This window comes from Mastigoproctus giganteus, chromosome 14, assembly GCF_048544385.1.
Source record: "Mastigoproctus giganteus isolate SK-2022 chromosome 14, ASM4854438v1, whole genome shotgun sequence".
In the NCBI taxonomy this organism is placed as follows: Eukaryota; Metazoa; Arthropoda; class Arachnida; order Uropygi; family Thelyphonidae; genus Mastigoproctus; species Mastigoproctus giganteus.
The window spans coordinates 118,501,636-118,524,660 of NC_143588.1; the positions used below are offsets into that span (position 1 = coordinate 118,501,636).

The 23,025-nt window shown below is 38.4% G+C and overlaps 1 long non-coding RNA gene across 1 annotated transcript; it reads right to left on the reverse strand.

Moving 5' to 3' along the window:
• Positions 1 to 1,260: 1,260 nt before the first annotated feature.
• On the reverse strand, positions 1,261 to 5,648 carry LOC150075675 (uncharacterized). Its single transcript, XR_016547914.1, has 3 exons — positions 5,610 to 5,648; positions 4,569 to 4,878; positions 1,261 to 1,426 (listed from the first exon to the last, which is right to left on the reverse strand). It is a non-coding gene; the product is annotated as an uncharacterized LOC150075675 (long non-coding RNA).
• Between the last annotated feature and the right edge of the window lie 17,377 nt (positions 5,649 to 23,025).

The window sequence follows — 23,025 nt, forward strand, 5'->3', positions numbered from 1 at the left end:
TTTAATTACACACTGTCAGAAGCTTCAAGTGGGGGGGAGGGGAAAGATTGCCTCAATCCAGAAATCGTGTAGGTGGCCTGGGTCACTGTCATATGGACAAGGCGAATTTTTTTTTTAAATCAGAGGTTGAGGGCCGTTCTGATTGTGGACGACTTTATAGATATCCTTATTGGTAGGTACTGACAAATTTTTGACAGCAGGAAGGGGAATTTTATTCTTTCCTCCAACACGCTGGCCAATTCAGCTATTCGTTGAGGGTGTCTTGGCCAAAGCCGAACCATTTCATTCCAATGGGATTAAGGTTGAGATATTGATTAGGCCAGGATTTACTGGCCTTCTCAGTCTTCAAACCAGATTACGCTGAATGAACCGGAGCACTGTCTGGTTCGTCAGACGGATTGGTAATCAGAAATACTGTATACTTATAAAAAAAAAAAACCTTATTAACTATCCTTCTGTTTGTAAAATTATTTCGATTCTGACCCTCCCCATACTGCTGCCAGTGTGCGGAGGTTCTGTTCTTCCTTGCCAGTGCAAGGAAGAACTGTTCAGAATACTTACCGGACAGCCTTCATTGTTCCAGAATGATGACCTGGTCAAAACTAAATTAAACTACGAGGCAAAATCCAGAGGGTGACTTAGCTACCAACAAACTCCACAGTCGGAACGACAAGCTCTGATAAATAACTCTCCTGGTATCTGAAATACCCAGTCATCAGATTACAATGTATCGTGATTTTTCATTTCATAACACATCACTAATGCTCTTCCATAAAATCCAGAGCTCTCTATGCACCAACCTTGTAGAAATATTTCTTATAGAAGAAATTCTTCTGACGGAATTCGCAACAGAGCATTTTCCACCAAACGTAGGATGATAATTTCTACTGTGCTACCACACGAGAGCTCTAACCCCAGTAAAGGTTTCAATTTGATGATTATGTGAGCCATTGTTGATTATGGCGGGGGTCTTTAAACCTTCTGCCATCAGCCCAGAAGGTGAAACGAAGTGCGTCCAATCAGCACGCTGCAATTCTTAACACCAAGTGCAAAAAGAAAACATGACGACCCATTGGCAAAACCTTCCCTACTTGCTGATCTAAGGACTTGTAGTTTTAATGGCATGGCACGAACAAATGGTTTCTAATATGGCATTGGCATCCTCTGATGTCTCCCCATTGCAGTACGCGTTTTAAATTGCGTAAAAGTATTGCGTATAATATTTGGGCTTTTATAAATATATTTTATTCTTTCCCTGATAAGGTTACATTCTCAAGTTATATGAACAGGGATTTTGACAATAAAAATGCATTTCAAGTTATTCTTCAGTTGAGTGCAATTTTCGGATGACCCATAAGAACTATATTTTTCTTGGTCGTCTTCAATTAGAAGCCTACTGGTGAACTTTTGTCTCTTCCTGAATTATCTTTAAAAGATAAAAAAATATATATATTTAAATTGGAATCCACACTTAAAAAGAAAAACATTGCACAAAATTAAATATTTTCAAAGCAGGCACGGAAAACACCTGATAAATTAAGATTTTTTTTTTTTTTTTTTTTTTTACAACTTATCATTGAAGCAAAGATTTAAAAGATATATTTTTAATTTGAGTTGTGTAGAGATTGGTACTGAAACACTTCTTGGTGAATGACATAAAATACCCATAACGCTGATAATTGCAGCACAAAAATATCATGATAATGATCTCAAAGGGATCGTACGTTTTCTTCATAACAGTGTTTAACAAAGCATCTTATTTCTTTTAATTTGCATTTTATAACTTTATGGTAGATCACTCATATGCGCATCAGTGACCTTACATAAACCTTGGACAGTCCTAATGTGATCGGTTCCCTACCCAATGTAGTGACCCGTTTAGAAGTAGGCAGGCAATAACTGGGGTATATAGACCTACAGGTCGCTACAGGGTGGTCTGTGATAGATACATATCGTTCACCTTTGCGCGATTCGCACGCTCACTACCCACTCACTTTTCACATTATAGTTTGGGCAGAGTATATACGAGGGGGTATCAAAAAGTTCGTACCCTTACCTAGAAATAATAGCTCTAGAAAGATGAAACTTCACAGGAACTTTAATCCCTTTCTCTGCACTCTCCATGTATAGTAACACATTTCTCCCAACTATGGATCAGTTGTTTAATGCCTTGATCATAGAAGACCGCACTTTTTGCCTGAAACCACGATTCTACTTCATTGATGACTTCCTGAGACGAATAAAAGCTACTGCTTTGACATGACTTTAGTCTCCGGATCATACTGGTACACCCAGCATTCGTCAATTGCCGATCAGAAAAGTTCAACATCCGCATTACACAAATCCAGTAGTTGGCGAGAACATTGCATTCGACATTGCTTCTGCAAAGGCGTCAGCAATCTTGGAACCCATCGTGCGGAGACCTTATACATGTGCAAATGGTCGTATAAAATGCGTATGGGCAGAGTTTTCCCATCCTGTGACACTAAAAAAAAAAAAAAAGTGGAAACGGAAGTTCCAGTGCGGTCGTACAAGTGACTTTAACGAGCTAAGAGAAGGAAGGCCATCCACAAATTAAAAGGTTGAACAGCTGGTGCCGAGTTTGTGTAAAATGCTGTGGGCATTTTACTGTAAAATGCTGTGGGCATTTTACTGTAAAATGCTGTGGGCATTTTACTGTAAAATGCTGTGGGCATTTTACTAATTCTCACCGCATTTGCGATGAATTGTCACTCAGCACCAGCTGTTCAACCTTTTAATTTGTGGATGGCCTTCCTTCTCTTAGCTCGTTAAGAGTCACTTGTACGACCGCACTGGAACTTCCGTTTCCACTTTTTTAGTGTCACAGGATGGAAAAAACTCTGCCCATACACAGCTTTCATTTTCTTCGTCAATTTCCTGAGCTGTCTTACCCTGCAAATGCAGGAACTTCATCACTGCTCGATACTCCACTTTGTCAACAATACGGGAATGAAATTTCACATGGTAGTTATTGAATATGTTGACAACTTATATTCAAAAAGGCATCTTAAACCTTCCTACTGATGTTTTATCTAGGTCAGGATACGAACATTTTCATTAACTCCTCGTATTGAGTTTTTTTTTATTGTTTAAAATCTGGTTATTGTAGTGCACAACCTGTGGACAGGCGGTGGGGGGGGGGGGTGGCACATTGTATGTCTGGGCATCAAGTGGTTGGACCCAGACATAGGAATATAGATCATGCATAGATGCAATATTTATGACAAAGCAGATAGAGATTGTTTTATAATCAAAAAAATCAAGGAAAAAATAAGAAAGAATACTTGAAACAGAGGAAACTTGCTGAACCAAACTGTCTTCAGCTTCGTAATGGATGAATTAATAAAAGTAAATCATTTTAATAAGAAAGCAAAAATATCGAAATATCCATAAGGAAAACAAGTCCTAATAATAATAATAGATTAGAATGAGAAGGGAAAATAAGAACAAATAATGAAATCTAAACTATCCAGGAATACAGATAAGTAGTTCAGGAATAACTGATGGAGTAGAATAGCGGGGGGGGGGGGGAATGGTAAATATAGTTTTAAACAACCCAAAGATATATCAAGATGCTGAATTTGAACATCAGAAACGAGAAACACAACAGCTAATAAATGAAAACATAGGAAAATCACTAATAAAAATACTAAGAGATAAAAGATAAGTGAGGAAATCGGGAAACCATGTAAAATACAACCTGTAATGAATGTATTTAAAAAAAAACAAAAAAAAAAAAAAAAAAAAACACACAAATAGGATGTATAAAGGCAGGTAAGCAAAAGGCGTGTCGGAGGATGGAACCCAAGGTGTCCTTGTCCACAGCGTACACCACTGGCGTATCAAGATATCATTGTAAGGATAAAGCATGGTGACCATGTCCGGGTATCATTATAAGGGGGAGGGGGAATGGTGCCAGGCTTTTGAGTTTTTTTAAACAATGGTTCCTTCGTTCTTTCTTTAATTTCGAAAATTTTTGGTTAAGGTGGGCATATGCTCTCTCGCCCCAACGCTGAATACGCCCCTGGCGTACACAGGCTTGAGTTGAAGCCAAGACTTACCATAAAAACATTTAAATTTCAGGATCATCGACTAAAGCCATATTGCTCCCCATATACAATCTCTAAGTTGTATATACTATCTCTAAGTTGTGTGCGTCCTGTGGTCGATTTTTTGTTTGCTGAACGAAAAACCGGAGTTTCCGGAAGAGAAAAAAAAAAAAAAAAAAAACAACAACATGCTACCCTCGTCAGACACCGACTAATTCAGCCACGTTCTGGAAAAAAAGCCCAAAAAAATTTCCTCACGTCATTCTACCAACTGCGCGACCCACGAGGGCGTAACGTTACTACATATGCATAGTCCGCTATGGTTAGTCTTAGCGTGTTTATCCCCCTTAGATCGCGGCAAATGGGGGGGGGGGAGGAAATAAACACTCTAAGACTAACCATAGCGGGCTGGCATGTCAATCACTGCCAACGATCAACTGGAAGGGTACCAGCTTGAAAAGATTAACCAAAGAAGATAACTTATTCAAATCAACTTACCGAGTATTATGGACCCAAGAAGTTTTCTTGTAACTTTCTAGGTTTCAATCCACATGGACACACTAACAGATTTCTGTGTAGTGGCGAATTACATCTTCCAACCTCATCCTGCGCTCTATTTATCTCTGGAACACGACTTTCTTCTTTATATGTGTTTATTCTGATTGATCCGTCCGAAAACCGAATTTTTTTCAGTTGTCCTTTGTTAAAATAACTAGGAAACCGGTTCGGCTCAAAATTACGTGAGGACGACTTTATGGCACGATGATCACCAGAAGCCATTTACAAGGATTAAGTTCACGTTCTGAAACTGAAAACAGAAATCTAAACTCAGAGTAAACTTAAACTGGAATATCTTATCTTACTACTTTGTGTTAAAAATTATCTCTGATTTCAAATAGAGCATATTAATTAAACGACTGAAGCCTAAACGCAATCGAACAAGACTCACGAGTCACGTGACACACTGATTTATAGATTACCACACTATTTCTTATTAACGAGATGGCGGTTATTGTCAATTAATGCAAATAAAATGAATAAAAATAGGCTGAATTATGAACGAGCTCAAATTCTGCACATCCATTATCTGTTATTATTTATTTATTTCCCCAAACAAGGTGATCATAATTATGACGTTTTTCTTATGGACGTTTAGGAGATGTTTACTCCCTACGTTAGCGTAAATAGTTCCAAAATAATCATTCTTGTTCTGAAAAAAATATTACGAAAAACAAACTATTCGTTTAGAAATATTTGTAATGCTACGCCAAAATTCAACCGTATTTTATCACAAAAACCTATCTATTTCAATTATCTATAAGGCAATACCGAAAGTAATCTTCATGAGATATTCCTGTACTTCATATCAATTAATCAATATCTCTTGGCTGCATGAGAAGAATGCTTAAGCCTAATAACCAGTTTTTTAAATTTATGTCTATATAAATATAAAATTGTAAAATAGCCTTTTATATCCAATCAAAAAAATAAATAAAATTTTAAAAACTAAAACAGCTTATAGGAAAGTAGGACACTCACTTGTAGTCTTACTGTAATAAAACACACCAAAGATCAAACTGATAACTATTTCTTATCTATGGCTCCAGCTATATATACATGAGTATGTACTCTAGTACTAGGTATCACTCTTATTTGATTGGCTGGAATTAAGCAGGATTATGTAAATATACTGCGGGTTCCAGGTTTAGGCTCTAGATCGCCTCAGGGCAGTGGCGTAGCCAGGATTTTTTTGTTAGCAGGTACAATCAGAAAAAAGGCACTAATTGCAAATGGCACACAAAAAAATGTGCCATTTGCTTTCTAAAAAAGCGTCAAAATACTAGATAACGGCATCACGGGGGTACAATGCACCTGCTGACCCAACCCTGGCTATGTCACTGATGTTACATAAAGGCTACTAGGGAGACTCGGCACGATTATTAAATACAGTAATTAAATTTACTTTAATTACGTGTATAAAATTATGCATAAAATTGTTTACAAAAATTGCAAACTAGAAAAAAATAATAATATTACACTAAAAAGATAAACGAAATTCTGAAATAGGTACATAGATAAACAAAGGAACGAATAATATAAGTTCATGTACACATTAAAATTATATATCAAAATTTACAAAGAAAATAATAAAATTACAAAATATAATTTACAAAAAAAAAAGGAATTATAATGAATAACTTTAAATATAATTTTGTACTTAATGCGCTGCTATAACTTTCTACTCTTTTTCTGTAGAATATTAAAAACATCGTTAATATCTACAGGTAATGTTTTATGAATATACAAATGTGCTAGTCCATTCAATTTGCTCAATAGTACTTCGTAGATACATTTTCAAGTATTTCAAAGTTGAAAACGTTCTTTCTACGGTAGATTAGTATTAGCAGTAGTAATAGAGGCATGTGATGCAAGAAAGCAAGCATATTAACTTATGTAGCATCAGCCAAAAAAAATTCACACAACAATTCCCTCTAAAAGTTGGAAGATTGTTCCAACGACAGATGGAAGTTTGTTCCAGCAATTAACTACCCGCTGGCTAAAGGCAAATTTCCACCCAACAACATTCTACAACAACTGACTTTCCTCAATTTTAATTTATGCTCCCTCAGGTTGGTAATCTGAGCAAGCGGAAGAAACTCATCAGAATTCAGTGTGCTCAACCCATTCAAGGCCTTATACATATCAATCAGATCACCTCGCAGGTGTCTAGTTGCCAGCCGCTGCAATTTGCAGAACTTAAGCCTTTCTTGGTAAGAGGACCCCGTCTTCCCCTTACCAGTCTTGTTGTCCTTCTCTGTACACACTCGAGCAACTTAATCCTTCCTAAAATGAGGCCTCCAGACCTGTATGCAGTATTCAAGGTCGTGCCTGACCATTGCCTTATACAAGGGGATAATCGCCTCCTTTTTACTGCTAGCAAAATTCCTGTATATCATTTACAATACTCCATAACCTGCTATGGCAGCCAGTCTGCATTGCTCAGAAAACTTCATATCTGACTGCACAATCACTTCCAGGTCTTTTCATTTGCTACCACCCGAAGTGCAGTACCACACAGTTGGTACGTTCCTCTGAGGTTACTTCTACCCATATACAGTACTCTGCATTTGTCAACGTTAAACTTCAGTTGTCACTTTTCAGCCCATCTTCCCAAATTTTCTAGATCCTATTGCAGTAGTACACTGCTATTGCCGCCAACCTTTGTATCATCTGCAAACTTCGACACTAAGCCTGATATAACTTCATCAATACAAAACAACAGTGGATCCAACGCCGAACCCTGTGGGACTCCACTAATAACATTAGTCCACGAAGAGCAGCACCCATTGATTACCTCTGTCTTCTCCCATTCAACCATCCTTTTATCCATTGTAACAATTTACCCTTAATACCATTCTGCTCCAATTTGTACAGTAGTCTTCCATGCGCAAAGTGTCAAAAGCTTTCCTGAAATCCAAGTATATGGCATCAAAATTATTTTTTGCGTCCAGTTCCTTTTTAACCACATCATAATAACGAATGAAATTTGTCAGACAAGACTTTCCCTTAACAAACCCATGCTGTGTCTGAATTATTGCTGAAGTCTTGTCTAGATGATTCTGCAATTCATCTTTAACCAGTGACTCCATTATTTTTTTCGGAACAGAAGTCTGTAATTACTCGTGTCACCCTTCGATCCCCCTTTTAGAATTGGGGATACATTTGTACACTCCGATCGGTCGGGACTGTCCCCTGAGTCCAAGGATGGTCTCATAATTATGGCTAAGGGTTTGCTTAGTTCTTTTGCCGCTTGCTTTAGTTTATCTGGATAGATCCCATCAACCACAGGTGCCTTTCTGATGTTTAACTTCAATAATTTCTCCTCCACTTTGTATTAGTATTAATATTAGCAATGGCCACATGGTGCAAGGAAGCCTATGGCTTATGCTGCATCAGCCAAAAAAATAAATAAATACGCCGATGAGCCAAAATATTATGACCACCTACCTAATATGATGTTGGTCCTCCACGTGCAGCCAAAACATCTTGTACCCGGCAAGGCATGGACGGTAGAAGATTTCTAAATGTGTCTTGTGGATACCAACACATAACCAGCAGATCATTTAACTACTGTAAGGACCGTAGTTGAGATGCCGCTGATCGGACTTGCTGTTCCAACACAAACGGCAGATGCTCGATGGGATTGATGTCTGTGGAATTTGGAGGGCAGGGCAATAACTGGAAATCTTTCGCAAACCAGTCTCGAACAATCCGGGCGGCGTGGTATGGCGCATTATCCTGCTGAAAGACGGCACCGGCAGGGGGTAAGACCGTTGACATGAAAGGATGTACTTGGTCAAGTTTAGGTAGTGGAGTGGAGTACTCCGTGGCTGAGTCAGTCGGTCTCTGGCGTAGATAGCAAGGTTTTTTCCCCCAGAAACTGGGGTTTTTCGTCCAGCAAACAGACAAATCGACCATAGAGCACACGTAATTAACAGACATAAGAGACAGCACAGCAGATGAATTTAATTATTTGGGTGGCCTAAATATAACAGTTTAAGTAGTTTTAGTGGAATGTAGAGTGTTTTTAGTGTCAAACGGCACCAGGGGTTTTCCCCCATCTCCGCGTAGTATACATTGTGGGTGTGAAACAGAACACTGCCAATGGCAGAGCTTTAAAGTGTATGGATTTTGTATATGTGTCGTATCGTGTACCGTTGTTCCTCTGGTCATTTAGCCGCTGGACCCTAATGGGACTCAAGTTGGCCACACTCTGCCCCGTGGAGGCAGACCAAGTACCAGTTTAGATATTATTTACTCTCGCAGGTCCTGCCACCTAGTTTCCTGAGATTTCAGTAGCTAGGACCTTAAAAATAATAATAATAAAAAACAAAAAAATATAATAATAATTAAATAAAATAAAACATGATAAAATAAAATAAATGAACAAAATATGGATGAAATTGAACGCATTCTTCAGTCCGTTGTAAAAAAAAAGTAAATTGCAGCCATTATCAACCCACTGCAGGATGGAAGCCTCCTCAACAATTCATGCTGAGGGAAAATGGACCATAATCTGCCACGCTGGTCCAGTGCGGGTTGGCAGATCGACCGTATTCAGCAGTCAGGGGCTTGAACCCCGGTCTACTCAAAGAGCGTGTGTCACTGCACTCCCGCTCCTGACCACTCGGCTACGGAGGCACTTCCGTTCAGTCCGTTGAAAGTAGTCCAACTGCTAGCACACGAAGAATTTCCTACGCGTATCGATGTTCCGCAAACAAGAGTATGGCAAACATTACGAGAGCACAGTTTGTATGTATGTATGTATTTGTCTTGAGCGGCACCTGGAACGTTAGTTCATCTCCGCCTCGTTTCACTTTTAAATTAGAGAATTCTGCAGAAATGGCCAGAAGTGAACTGGCTGTTTGGCTACCTGGAATCAGCAGGTCGGAAACGCTCCACCACCACCGCCACGGGAAGGTAGACCAGGGGCAACCAACCGGTGGCAGCAGAAGAGAGGGACGCCAAGAGCCCAACAAAGTACGAGCCAAAAATAGTAAAAAAAAAAAAAAAAAGGAACTTGTACAACTATACAAAGATTAAATACTGTACAAAATATAACCTCAACTGATTGAGGTAAACACAGATGATACTTTGAAATGTCAAAGTAAACAATGAAAGTAATCTTATGCATATTAACATAAAAAAAAAAAAAAAAGTTCAAAGAAAATAATTAAGGATAACAGTACCATTCAACCGACAAAACTTTACACAAGCCCAGAAGTAAGCGCAAACCTTATAAGCAGTTGAGGGTAAATCCAGTAAGTCCTGCAGTCATTAGTAGCAAAGTCACAGTCAGTTAACAGCCATCCGAGCAAAGGAGCACAGGAATTTTCATCGCTTAATTGAGTTGTAGTTGTAGGACACTTGTAGAGTTTCAAAAAAAAAAAAAAAAACACAACACACAGAGCACGAGTCCAGAAATGTAGATCTTGTTGAGAAAATAAACGTCATTGCAGTGAAGGTGAAGAGTCTTGAGTTGAATTTGAAACATTCGCTTGCATAGTCATTGCAGAAAGGATTGCGAGCCTTTTATTGAAGGTTGCCTTAGCAAAATCCTGAAGAGCGCGGTAACTCGTGGCATTTGATACAAAATTAGGTTCCGATCCTGATGAAAATTTGGGAATTGCATTCTGTAGAATTACTCGAAATTCATTGTATGAGGGACAAGAGTACAACACGTGCTGCCAATCTTCCACACCGCCACAATGGCAGAGTTCCGTAGGAGACAAGCGAAATTTAAACAATTTCTTATTTAGTGATCCGTGTCCTGATATCAAATAGGAGGTAAACAAGTCAAGGCTAAACCAGACTGTAGATTTTTTATCCGTAAGAGAGTCAACTTCAGGAAAAAACTTACGCGTTACACTGCCCAGTGTTGTGCCATCCCACCTACTCTGCCACAAGTTGATCAACTCTTGCCGAATTCTTTGTCGTTCAGCTTTAACATCGACTTCAGTGTTAATAGAAATACCAAGGATCTGAGTGGGAATCTGACGTTTCAAGTGATAACATAAGCCTCTGAAAATTACGTAGAGATCGAGTGGTAACGTTCCGGCTAAAACCTGTAAAGCAGGTGTTGAAACTGTTCGACAAATCTTCAAAATACAAAGTAACATTGTACGCTGGATTGACATCAATTTTGATTGAAATTGTACAGTCCGCACCCTATGGAACCAAGCGCCAGCAGCATAGGCAACCATAGGGAGAAACACAGAGTTATAGTAGATTCTTAAACATCTTCTAGAAAGACCCCACTCAGTTCTAGAAACTCTGACAAGAGCGCCGGTGAAATTTCTGATCTTAATTCGCAGATTGGATAAATGAGGGAGAAAGTTTAACTTGCTGTCAATAGTTATTCCCAAAAGTTTAATTTCCGTTATTAGAGGTATTTGTCTATTATTTATTTTAACTCTTGGTGGTCGACGAACGACCAATTTAGAGCCAAGGACCATAATTTTTGTCTTGGTAGAACTAATTTTTAACTTATTTTCAACTGTCCATTGTTGAAGATCAGATAGAACTTTCTCAGCGGATATTTCAATAGAAGACCTTGAATTGCCCCCAACAAGTACTGTCAAATCATCCGCATATGCCATGATCTTAACGTTGTCAAAGGTTCGGGTAATCCAACCTTGCAGAACAAAGTTCCAGAAAAGTGGTCCCAAAATGGAGCCTTGAGGACACCCTCGAAAGACCTGACGCAAAATTTGTCTGTACTTAGATCTGGCGGTGATAAATCTGTTAGAGAAATAGCTCTTAATTAGAAGATAAAGTTGTTGGGAATATTCAGCATGACGTAATCGTTCGAGGGCACTTTCCCACCAAAGGGAATCAAAAGCACCCTCGAAGTCAATAAAGATAGCAAGAGTATACTTGAAACTGGAGTGTTCAACAGAACAAATGAAGTCAACAAGGGCGTCCTCGCAGAAGCTTCCAGGAGTGAATCCGTATTGATTAGGCGCAATTAGTCCCCGTTCCAATAACAAGTTGTTTATTGGCAGGGCAATTAAACGTTCTGATAGCTTACCAAGGTTGGCCAATAAGATCTCGGTTCCTGGAGGGGGGGGGGGGGGCTTGTCTGGTTTCCTAATCAGCTTGATAAGAGCTGTCTTCCACAGATCTGGGAAAGTCCCAGCATATAAACATTTATTGAAAAGTTGTAGAAGTATACTGGGCTTAACCTTGGCGAGTCGTACAATAAAGGTACTCTCCTGCATGTCCATCCCTGGGCATTTCTTAACTTTCACTTGTTTGACCGCTGCGTCCAACTCGATGGCACTAAAAGGCTCAGTCTTAATTGAAGAAACATACAAAGAATTGGCAGAACGAATATTAGTGTGAAAATCAGAGTCGGAGCTCACATTGTCCTGTAGAAAAAGATTATCTAGAATAATGTTTACAGAATCCGCCAGTTAGTGGTCTCCAGACCATTGTATATGATCGATCCATACACTTCTTGTGTAAATAATTTATTTCTTACAATTTTATAAAGTAGCCCCCACGTCTGCATTACCAGAGTTGTACACAAATTCTGCCCAAGTTTCCTTCTTCCTGGTAGCAATTGCCTTCACATAACGTTTCTTGAGATCAACGTAATAATTATAAAAGATGCAAACATCAGCCTGAGACAAATGACGATTGCGCTGATAGGTGCGTCGAAGTTTTGGAATTGGCACGTTTTTTCCGTGATGATTTATATGATGCATTAATCAAAATTTTTTGAATCTGTGTCGCAGCTTCAGACACAGACATGACGTCAAAATGAGAGTTAGTCAGTTTGGAGAAATCAACATTTACAGAATGTTCAAATATGTCCCAATTAATGTTATTAATTGAGAAGCGAACGTACTCAGGCACACAGATACTCGAATCTGAGGGACGAGAAGGTATGGAAATCGAGAAAGAAATTGCCCGATGGTCACTTGTTGTCCAGTTAGGCTGTACAGTCCAATCGTTGATAGCTAGATTACAGAAGGAATTTGAAAAAGTGATATCAATGTTTGATTCTCCGGAGAAGCTGGAGAACGTAGTGAACTGTTGAGGTCTGTTAAAGATCTTCATATTATTATTAATAATAAATTCTTCCAGTAATTGCCCTCGAGCATCAGAGCGTGCACTAAACCAAAATTTAGACTTGGCGTTTACATCCGCTGAAATAAGGACATTATGAGGACCCAGAAAATTCAATGTCTTCAATAATTTAATGAGTTATATAAGTCTTCTGATGAAGGGCAGTATATTGAGATGATATAAAAGGTCATGGTAGAATAGGTGACAAGGATACAAGTTGCAGTTTGGTGACAGAGACCATTAATGACAGTTACATCAATTTTGTCGTTTAATACAACAATACAAGATTTCGGTTGCTGGGGAGCAGGTTGGATTATTCGGGTGGAAAGAGAATAACCTGTGATCTTTGAACAATCTCCAATTCGCCCTTTAGCAAAATATGGCTCTTGAATAGTGATGATGTCGATTGAGTTTTGTTCTGCTGTTAATCTAATCTCGTCCGAAACAACTCGAGAATGATGCCCGTTGATCTGCATAAATTTCAGATTAATAGACTGAACACTAGGCAAGTTCGTACTATTAACATCACCACAGGGGAATTATTTACACTATATACACGGGAATTGGGTGTGTTACTCATCAGCAATCCTCAGTCGTGCTGTTTCCAAGGCCTTTTTGTAGACAGGACAGTTGCTATCTCTCACCGAATGGTGAAAGTCACGTTTTCCTCTCTTACAATTGATACACGATGGCTCTTCGTTTTTATTAGGACACTCGTTAAACACATGACCACGATGCGCACAGTGACTGCAAGAGGGGGACTCGTGAGCGCAGTACTGAGCGGTGTGACCATATCCCAAGCAGTGAAAGCATTTCGTCACGACAGTATAAGGTCTGTGTCTATGAGAACTCCAGGCAAGAAATATGCGCTCCAGAGTAATTGTATGTTTGTAAATCTTGGGAGAAAAACTAACAGCCCAGTTTACAGATAAATTTGACCTTGCTTTAGTTGAGAAACGAAAGAAAGTTCCGTTCTTAACCCCTCTCAAATGTAAAATCCGAATCGCCAAGATTTTTGTTATATAAATTTTCAAGTATCTCGTCACGTGTCAATTCCTTTGGGACATCATAAATCAGTACGGTGGGGTTTCCCTTTCGAGGAACACTTGAGCTGATACCTGCAGATGTAAAAGACTCCGAGGAGGACAGACACTCCAGATCTGCTTTAGAGGCCGTTTCCAGCAAGACTCCTTTGTTCCTCACTAGCCTAAGAGACTTGATCTTAACATTTTTAAAATCCGATTTAAGAGTTTTGCTATCTCTCACCTAGTTTCCTGAGATTTCAGTAGCTAGGACCTTAAAAATAATAATAATAAAAAACAAAAAAAAATAATAATAATTAAATAAAATAAAACATGATAAAATAAAATAAAATAAATGTGGATGAAATTGAACGCATTCTTCAGTCCGTTGAAAGTAGTCCAACTGCTAGCACACGAAGAATTTCCTACGCGTATCGATGTACCGCAAACAAGAATATGGCAAACATTACGAGAGCATAGTTTGTATCATTTTACCAACAGCAGCTGCACCACCTACAAACAGGAGAAGACGTCCAGCGATTGGAATTTTTTTCGGTGGGTAACTGCTAATCGCCGATTAATTCCATTAATACTCTTCAGCGATTTAATACCTCCACTGTTCACAGAAGACGACAACTGGAGAACTTCATACTGGCACATAACCTGCACATCCCTAATAAATCCAACCAACCCAGTACCTTCTTCACAATAAACGGTAGTCTAACATAGATCTGACTCTCACAAAACTGCAAGTCTTACTAACAAAATATCAAACTGGGATGTGATTGAGGATTTAACATGTAGTTACAACCGTGCAATTTCATTTACACTAACCACAAATTTACAAAATCGGAGGTTACTTCCTCAAGACTTGAGAAGATTTGCTATAAAGCATATAAAATGGCCACTGTTCTCGGAATCAATTAAACATGACTTCCGTGATTAAATTTTAGATTCATTTAATAAGCTTAATGCCGAAAAACAAGCCGTCTATATCCAAATTGCCATACTACGAGCAACTGAATGCTCGACTAAAAGAATAGCTCCAAAGATATCATCTGTTCCCTGGTGGAATCCTCAGCTAACGATTTTAAGAAGACGTGTTCACAGGGCAAGGAAACTGTATCAAAGACGACGCTCTTGGCCTCCCAATGAAGTAAAAAGACTCAGAAATGAATACAGAACCATGAAACATCAGTATAATGTCGAAATCTCAAAGCAAAATATCGCTACGTGGCAGTCTTTCGTCTCCACTGTGGGTAACTCGAACCCGTGGGGACAACTCTATAAACTTAGCAGAGATAAAGTGCCAACCAATGATATTTCCAACTCCATACTGACTAATGATTCTGAAACCACGACCTGGCATGATACTGTCACAATGATTCTGGATAAACGTTTCCCTCAAGATGATCAGTCAACAGACTCTCCCACTCAATCCATAACAAGAACCCTTAATCTTCAAGTTCTTGTTTACTCAACAAGAACTTCAAACAGCTTTAAATAAAATCAATGTCCAAAAATGTCCTGGACCTGACTTGCTGGAGAACACTGTCATTAAGAAGTTCGGAGAAACTTATCATAACATCCTGTTAAATCTCTTCAACAAATGTCTTCTCTGTGGTTCTTTACCTCCTCTCTGGAAGAATGCACTAGTCAACCTACTACGAAAACCCAACAAGCCCCAAACAGACCCCAGAACCTTCCGTCCCATTTCTCTCCGAACGACTACTCGACCCAAGAATCTATGATCTTTTCCAAGGTCAAGACATCTTTTTACCTCACCAGTATGCACTCGTTAAGGCAAGTCTTATGAAGATGCACTTCTTGCGTTAAAAAATTACATCCAGAATTCCACATCAAAATATGAAATGGCATCTTCATAGACTTCGAAGGTGCTTTTGACTCCCTCTGATGAGAGAGCGTCCTCGTAAGTCTTCGGAACACCTCATACTCCTCTCAGTTGTGCCAAGCTATCTGAGCCTACTTTGATCACAGATCTATACAGGTTACTTCAAAAACCCACAGCATAACACGAGCTATCAATAGAGGTTGTCCTCAGGGCTCTGTTCTGGGGCCGCTCTTGTGGCACATTACACTAAATACATGGCTAACCAGACATTTTGATTTTGTTACTCCAAAAGCATATGCTGATGATCCTTGTCATTGCCTTTTCAGGCAACTCCAGGCAACAAATTCAAGAAAGAGCTTCTCCGGTCTTAAAGGATCTCATTAAATGGGCAACTGCCAACAAATTTAAAATAACTCCATCCAAAACCCGGCTCATGATCTTTAAAGGTCAACTAAATATCCATTACCCTCCTATCTTGAAAATAGCTAAACCATATGTCCAACACTTAAAACATCTTGGTGTGACCATTGATGATAGACTCAATTTTACTCTCAACGTAAACCACCTAATAGATAAAATCAAAAAATTTACTATGGCTATTGTTCTGATTACAAGAACTGACTGGGGGATTGAACGTAGAGTTCTTCTCTTACATTACAAGGCAATATTTATGCCTATTGTAACCTATGCTGCTCCGGTTTGGTATGAAAGAATTAAGAACGTCAAACTGAAATCAAAACTACTCTCCTTGCAAAGATCCGTCATTTTTAACAATGCTCCTATCCTGCAGGACTGTCTCAACTGATGCCTTGCAGGTCATAGCTAGAGTATTACCTCTGGACATGCACATTTTACATCGTGCCTTCTGCTTCTTTCAAAAACATGACACCCCCATGGAATTCTATGGAATACAGAACGAGGTCCTTGCAGACACCAAAGCTGAAAAAACCCGGATTTGGTCTGCTTTAATAAAAATTTGGCAAGATCTTTGGGATACAACTCCTAAAGGTAGAACTATATATAAATTTATACCAGATGTTTCCTCTACTGCCAACAAGAAAAATTCCCCATGGTTTTTTCCAAACCTTTGCACATCATTTATTATAACCGGTCATAGCTCTTTTAACTCCAAATTCTTTCAGTTCAGAATAAGCAGTACCGATTCTTGCTTTTGTCTCCAACTGGAACCACCTGCTCTATCACTGCCCTCTTTATGCTGACGTACGGAAATCCGTACAAGACCGTATAAACACCTCACCTGGCAACGATAAACATCTAGTACAGTCTGCAACAATTTGCTTCTGATAATTTTGCTAGAAGAAAACTTTTGTTGGCCAATCCCGTTTCAGCTTTAATTCCTATGGTGCTTACAGCACCATCAATAATGTCGTCAGCCTCAACTGTGAGTGGTGTCTTGCAAAGATAAAATATTATCACCTTGAATAGCTCTTAGATCATCTCTTAGAAAACCACATTGATCCAGTTTTTTTGTTTTCTTTTCTTTTTTACTTTTATCCATTCAGGCGTGGGCAACCTGGGGATTGCTGGCACCCACTGGTATTGCACTGCCTCCAATGCATATGGGATTTGTCCAATCTTAGACAATTCATTTTTATTTTTTTATCTATTTATTTTTTAAAATTTATTGATATATATATATATATATATTTATAAAATTTTTTTAAATTAATTTTAATTTTTTATATATTTTTTATTTTATTTATTTATTTATTGTAAATTTTTTCTTCTATTTTGTTTAGCCGTATGGCTAAAGAATTTATTCTTTAGCCATAAATTCTTAATAATTTATTCTTTAGAATAAGAATTTATAAGAATAGAATAAGATTTTAGAATAAGAATTTATAAGAATAGAATAAGATTTTAGAATAAGAATTTATAAGAATAGAATCTTTAGAATAAGAATTTATTCTTTAGCCATACAGCTAAACAAAATCATAATCAAAATCAAAAGAATAAAAAGAATTTATTCTTTAGCCATACGGCTAAAGAAAGAAAAGATACAAAGTAAAAAAATTACAATTTTTTTACTTTGTATCTTTTGGAGCATTATGGCCTTAGTTGCTAATGCTCCTAAAACCTAAAAATAACAATAACTTTGTATCTATATATATATTTTTTTTTATTTTATTTTACTTTTTTGATATTGTTTTATTTATTTTTTTTCTACTCTTATCTATAAATATTTATTTTAGTTTATCTTATTTTACTTTTTTTTAAAAATAATTTATATTATTTTTTAAATTAAATTATAATTTCTTTTAAAATTATGATTTTTTTTTCTCTATGCTGGTACTCTAAGTTTGGGTAGCTGTGGGTACGGAATTTGCTGGCACCCACTGGTATAGCACTACCTCTGTTGAGTGCGGGACTTCGCCCTCTTCAGGGTAGGCAAAGATTGTAATAGTCTATCTCCACCTGGCAAGCACATATCTATTTGTTGCCCACCTCCTCGTGGTGTAGATGGGCACTGGGAACGCATTCCAGCAGATCATCTGCTCGGTGGCAAACAGGCCAGAAACAACTAAATAATACAACAACACATAATATACGCAAACATAACACTACACGTTTCTGGCAGTTCTACAGAGATTTGTATCATCACAGAGTATACGGCGGAGATGAACTTATGTTCTTGGAGTCGCTGTACAGAAGATACTGTACATATCTACATGTCTACAATACTGATCAGCGATGAAGCTACTTTCACAAACTAAACATATTACTCGTGGCTGCCCCAAGGATCTATTTTTGGACCCCTGGTGTGGAACTTAGTCCTAATTGATTGGCTTCTCCTCAATGATGACCTGACTAATATAAATACAATAGCTTACGCCGATGACTTATCCATTCTTGTCCACGGAAATTCAAGAAGGGATCTAGAAACTTCTGCAAATAATATTGTCTACAGACCATCCGAGTGGGCCACACAAAACAAGCTCACCGTTTCAGTGACAAAAACGATGATCTTTAAGGGAAGACAAAATTATGGTATGCCTCCAGTAATAAAATATCAAGGAAATTTCCTTCCTCTAGTCTCCACACACAAAAACCTTGGTATTCTCCTAGATGACCGTCTGGCCTTTTCATCACACTTACAGCATCTCTCTAAAACGATTAAGAACTTCACACCAATGCTCTTCAGGATTTCTAGAAAAGAATGGGGACTAAAAACAATACTCTCCGTATCTTGTATCGTACCGTCTTTATCCCAGTTCTTTCATATGCCTCCTGTATTTGGTTTCAACGGACTAGCCTTCTTACTGTAAAATCTCAACTGGATACTATACAAAGGTCTTTTCTCTTGGCGCTGCTTCGAACATGCCGTAAAGTCTCCACACCGGCCCTACTATTGCAGGCACTTTACCCGCTGACCTGCATCCTATTTATAAAAGTCTCTGCTATTATATTAGGAAAGGAACACCTATTACCCTCCTTAATATTACTGTCGATCCAACTGCTGACCCAAAGAAAGAAAAAGAGAAATGCTGGAATCTTCTCACCAACTGTTGGCAATCCAGGTGGTCCTTGTCTACTAATGGTATTGTAACCAAGTCGTTTATACCTGACATCTCATTTAGCTCTTCCAACACTGTACAGAAATGGTTCTTCCCCAGTCTCTGCACATCATACTTAATAACAGGTCATGGATCATTGAATGCGAAGCTCTTACAGTTTAATCTGACCACTACAGATTCTTGCTTATGCGGTGGCATCGAGGACTGGCAACACGTAATTTACTCTTGCCCAATTTACCAAGACCTTCGGCCACAGATCTCAACTACATCTCATCATTTTGCTCCTGGATATGAACACGATTTAATTACCAATTAGGAAACCGGCTTCCCTACTATCAGGATATCTGCCTTATAACTAAATTGTGATTTCATCTACCATCATTGACTGTATATATTTTTCCTCTCTTCCTGGCATCACTTCCACCGAGTCTTCTGTTCTGCCATGTGTCACCCTGGCCAAGTCTACCTGAAATTTTATTATGAAACAAGGGGAACCAGACTTTAACTACTGATTTCTCTAATGACTCGACTACTGCTGGTTGTCACCCCATCACTACGCCACATGACCACTGCTCAATTCATTGGATCCTCACTATCTAACCTAGAGCCCGCAATAACCCGTTTATTGATATGGTATTTCGCATCTTGTAACTTCTTATCTGATTAATTCAACTTTTATAATGCTTGTTGTCGGTTTTTATTTAATGATTTCTTGCTATATATATATAAATATATATCTGTTTATTGAAATCTATAAACACTGGTTTGATTGATACCCTAAAATAAATGAAAGGACCAAGGATACGTATATATAGAATAATAGATCAACATTTTAATAAACAACAGGACATTAACAATACAACTTTTTCATACATGTTGGTTATGGGCAAGAGTCAAGACAATAGTGTTATTGGGCATACACTGTACAATTATCTCTTTGGAGTGGGCCCTTAGACAACTAAGTAGAGGTACATTACACTTATTCACTTTTACTTAGTTGATTCAATGATCAATAGTACGGATTATGTTGATCCTTTAAACCTAGCATTGTTAGAATCCGATTCGGGAGCTTTCTAAATAAGAGGATCAATGGAACGGACTGTTAGATGGGTACACTGGCATATGTGGAGTGTGTGTGTGTGTGTGTGTGTGTGTGTGTGTGTGTGTGTGTGTGTGTGTGTGTGTGTGTGTGTGTGTGTGTGTGTGTGTGTGTGTGTGTGTGTGTGTGTGGCGGTGTCACGTGTCCGGGGTGTGCCTAAATAAACAAATAATTTGAGGAAAGAACACTTACCGATGAACTTCACGGATTTTGGGGAGTCGTCCTCGCCCTACTCTGTAAACTTCAGCTTCACCAGTTTCTAGTGAAAACTGTCGAGAATTTCTAGGTGTTGCGAACTTTGAGGACTTGTGTCCACCGGGGAATGGGCGACCGCGCAACGGCTATTGGGGGAGGGGGGTGAGACGCTCACTTATGGTCTACCTTCACGACTTGGCTTCTCCTCTGCTTCAGCTCCGCGCCTTCCCTTTTTACATGACCTCACAAACATAAAGAAGTTTCGGATTGGACACTAAATTCGTGGGGCGACCTTGTCGTCCAATAAGGATTATGGCCTAGAGACAATGTCAACAGCCCTCTGGTGGGCCCCTTCCAGGTCTTGGTGCACGCACCTACACACATGCTGGGCATCTGCTTCCATCCTGTTGGCTTGCAGGTCAGTTATTGCTGCATCTTTGTGTAAATGCTTTGCCCACAAACTCCATTTCCTCTCCCGCCTATCACTGCACCATTCACCATCTGGTACTGCTGATAACATTATTTCCGACAAGAACAAAGATGTAGGCAAGACCGGCGACTTAACTTTCTTTTAATATTCTTCTTTTCGAATTCAATGAGTGTATTCAACTAATATAGACTTACCTTACATCTGTAGCAAAGTTTTTCCCTGTTTAATTAGATTCTTGAATAAAACAGTTAAAGCATAATGCCTTTAAACTTTCTTGTAAATCAAATGCCCAACTAACAAAATATTAATAAGATCCCTTTTGAGAGTTCTACCCGTACGTTCCCCTCTTTGTCAAACCGATCTCCATTCTTAATGTGATTCCCTGATATCTAAACAACATTCAGTTATGTTACAGACTTGGCAATGACCAGGAATTACTGGGTGTCTCCTTGACTCTAATACTAAGGAAAGTATAGACTTGTGGCGGTAATAATGATAAACCGGATTTAATGTCTCCACTTAGTTCCAGTTTTCATAATTTGTTTATTTTTAGTTTAAATTAAAAGTAAGTTATTTAGTGGTTAATTCAACATATTAGAATTTTTTTGAAATAAATGTCAGTCTGCAAATTTAATATTTAGCTGTCAATACGTTTGAATTACAAAGTGTAACCATCAGAAATTTCTTGCAGGTACCAACCTTTAGATTTCAGATAGAAAATAAATATAAATTTGAATTTTTTCCTTTGCGTTATTATTATTATTATTATTATTATTGTTTAGGTATGTTTTGATAAATATTTAGTAAGTGATTGGGCATCTAAAGAAAATAGAAAAGAAAATTTAACTGAAAGAAAGAGTCTCATAATTTTAGCCAGGGAGAGAAGGAGAAAAATATGAGTTTGAGAAATAAAAAGTAAGTATAGAGAAAAACATTGTAGAAAATACAATTGAATATTATTGAAATAAATTTTCAATTAAACCATGTTCGAGGCAATTAAATTTTAAAAGTAAAATTTCCAAACTTATACCACACACACGCGTAACACCAGGTTATAAAGGGGTGGTATCCATACATCAGGGGTAGTATGGTGCAATATATATATATATTCACTCTCATTTTGTTAAAAAAAATTCCGGCCCGTCAGCTGCTTTCAGATCGTGCATTCGGCCCGCATGCAATTTGAGTTTGAGACCACTGCAATAGACGAATTGTTCGCTCACATTTTGGATACTGCTGCCCTCATAATGGAAAGCCAAGACGATTTCAAGAGAAGAACACGTCGTATTCTTGAGTCATCTGATACTGCCAACTCTAACAGTCACAATCACTCCCCACTCTAGACCATGGTGGACCCACATCTAAACTATAACTTTCAGTTAAAACAGCAACTCCATAAGCAATAAAAGCAATCTGGCGAAATAAATGATAGGATAGCTTTTTCAAGAGCACGAACCATTTTCAACCAACAAAAATCCCAGTCCATCAGGAGCTTTTTGAACGGTTGCTAACAGTGAAAACACACCATACACAGAAAAAACTATTAGTTTCTCAGAGCAACTTTACCCCCAGATATGGATTGACTTCATTACCTGATTTGAAGACATTGCGGAATCCAACAATTATTCGACCACATATTCAATCGTAGTAGATAGGACTCGCTGACATCCATCATTATATCTAAACACCAAATCTTAGCAGCCTTGAATAATTTAACTCCATCGTCTACAACTATGGGCGCAGATGGAATTACCCAGTTCATGCTGAGATGCCTGGGCCCATATATCATCCAGCTCCTTGTTAGCATCTTCAATGCAATGCTAACCAAACACACCTTTCCCCATCAATAGAATGAATGTCTACTTCGTAAGGCCGCATCCGAAAATAAGAACGCCATCATTAGAGAAAAACTTCAGACCCATCTCTAATTCCTGATGTTTCCTGAAATTACTAGAAAGGACCCTCCTTCCAACTCTAACAGCTCACATACTTCCAGATGCTCCACCTAAAATTCATTCATCACTACCAACCTGGTTCACCATTCCCGATCTCCTTGCCACCACCCACAGCATCCTTACAGCTTTTGAGAGTAAAGAAGAACTCCTCATAACCTACCTTGACATCGAAGGAGCATCTGTTGCCGTTCAACTACCTGCCCTACTACGACTGCTTGAAGGCCACTACTCC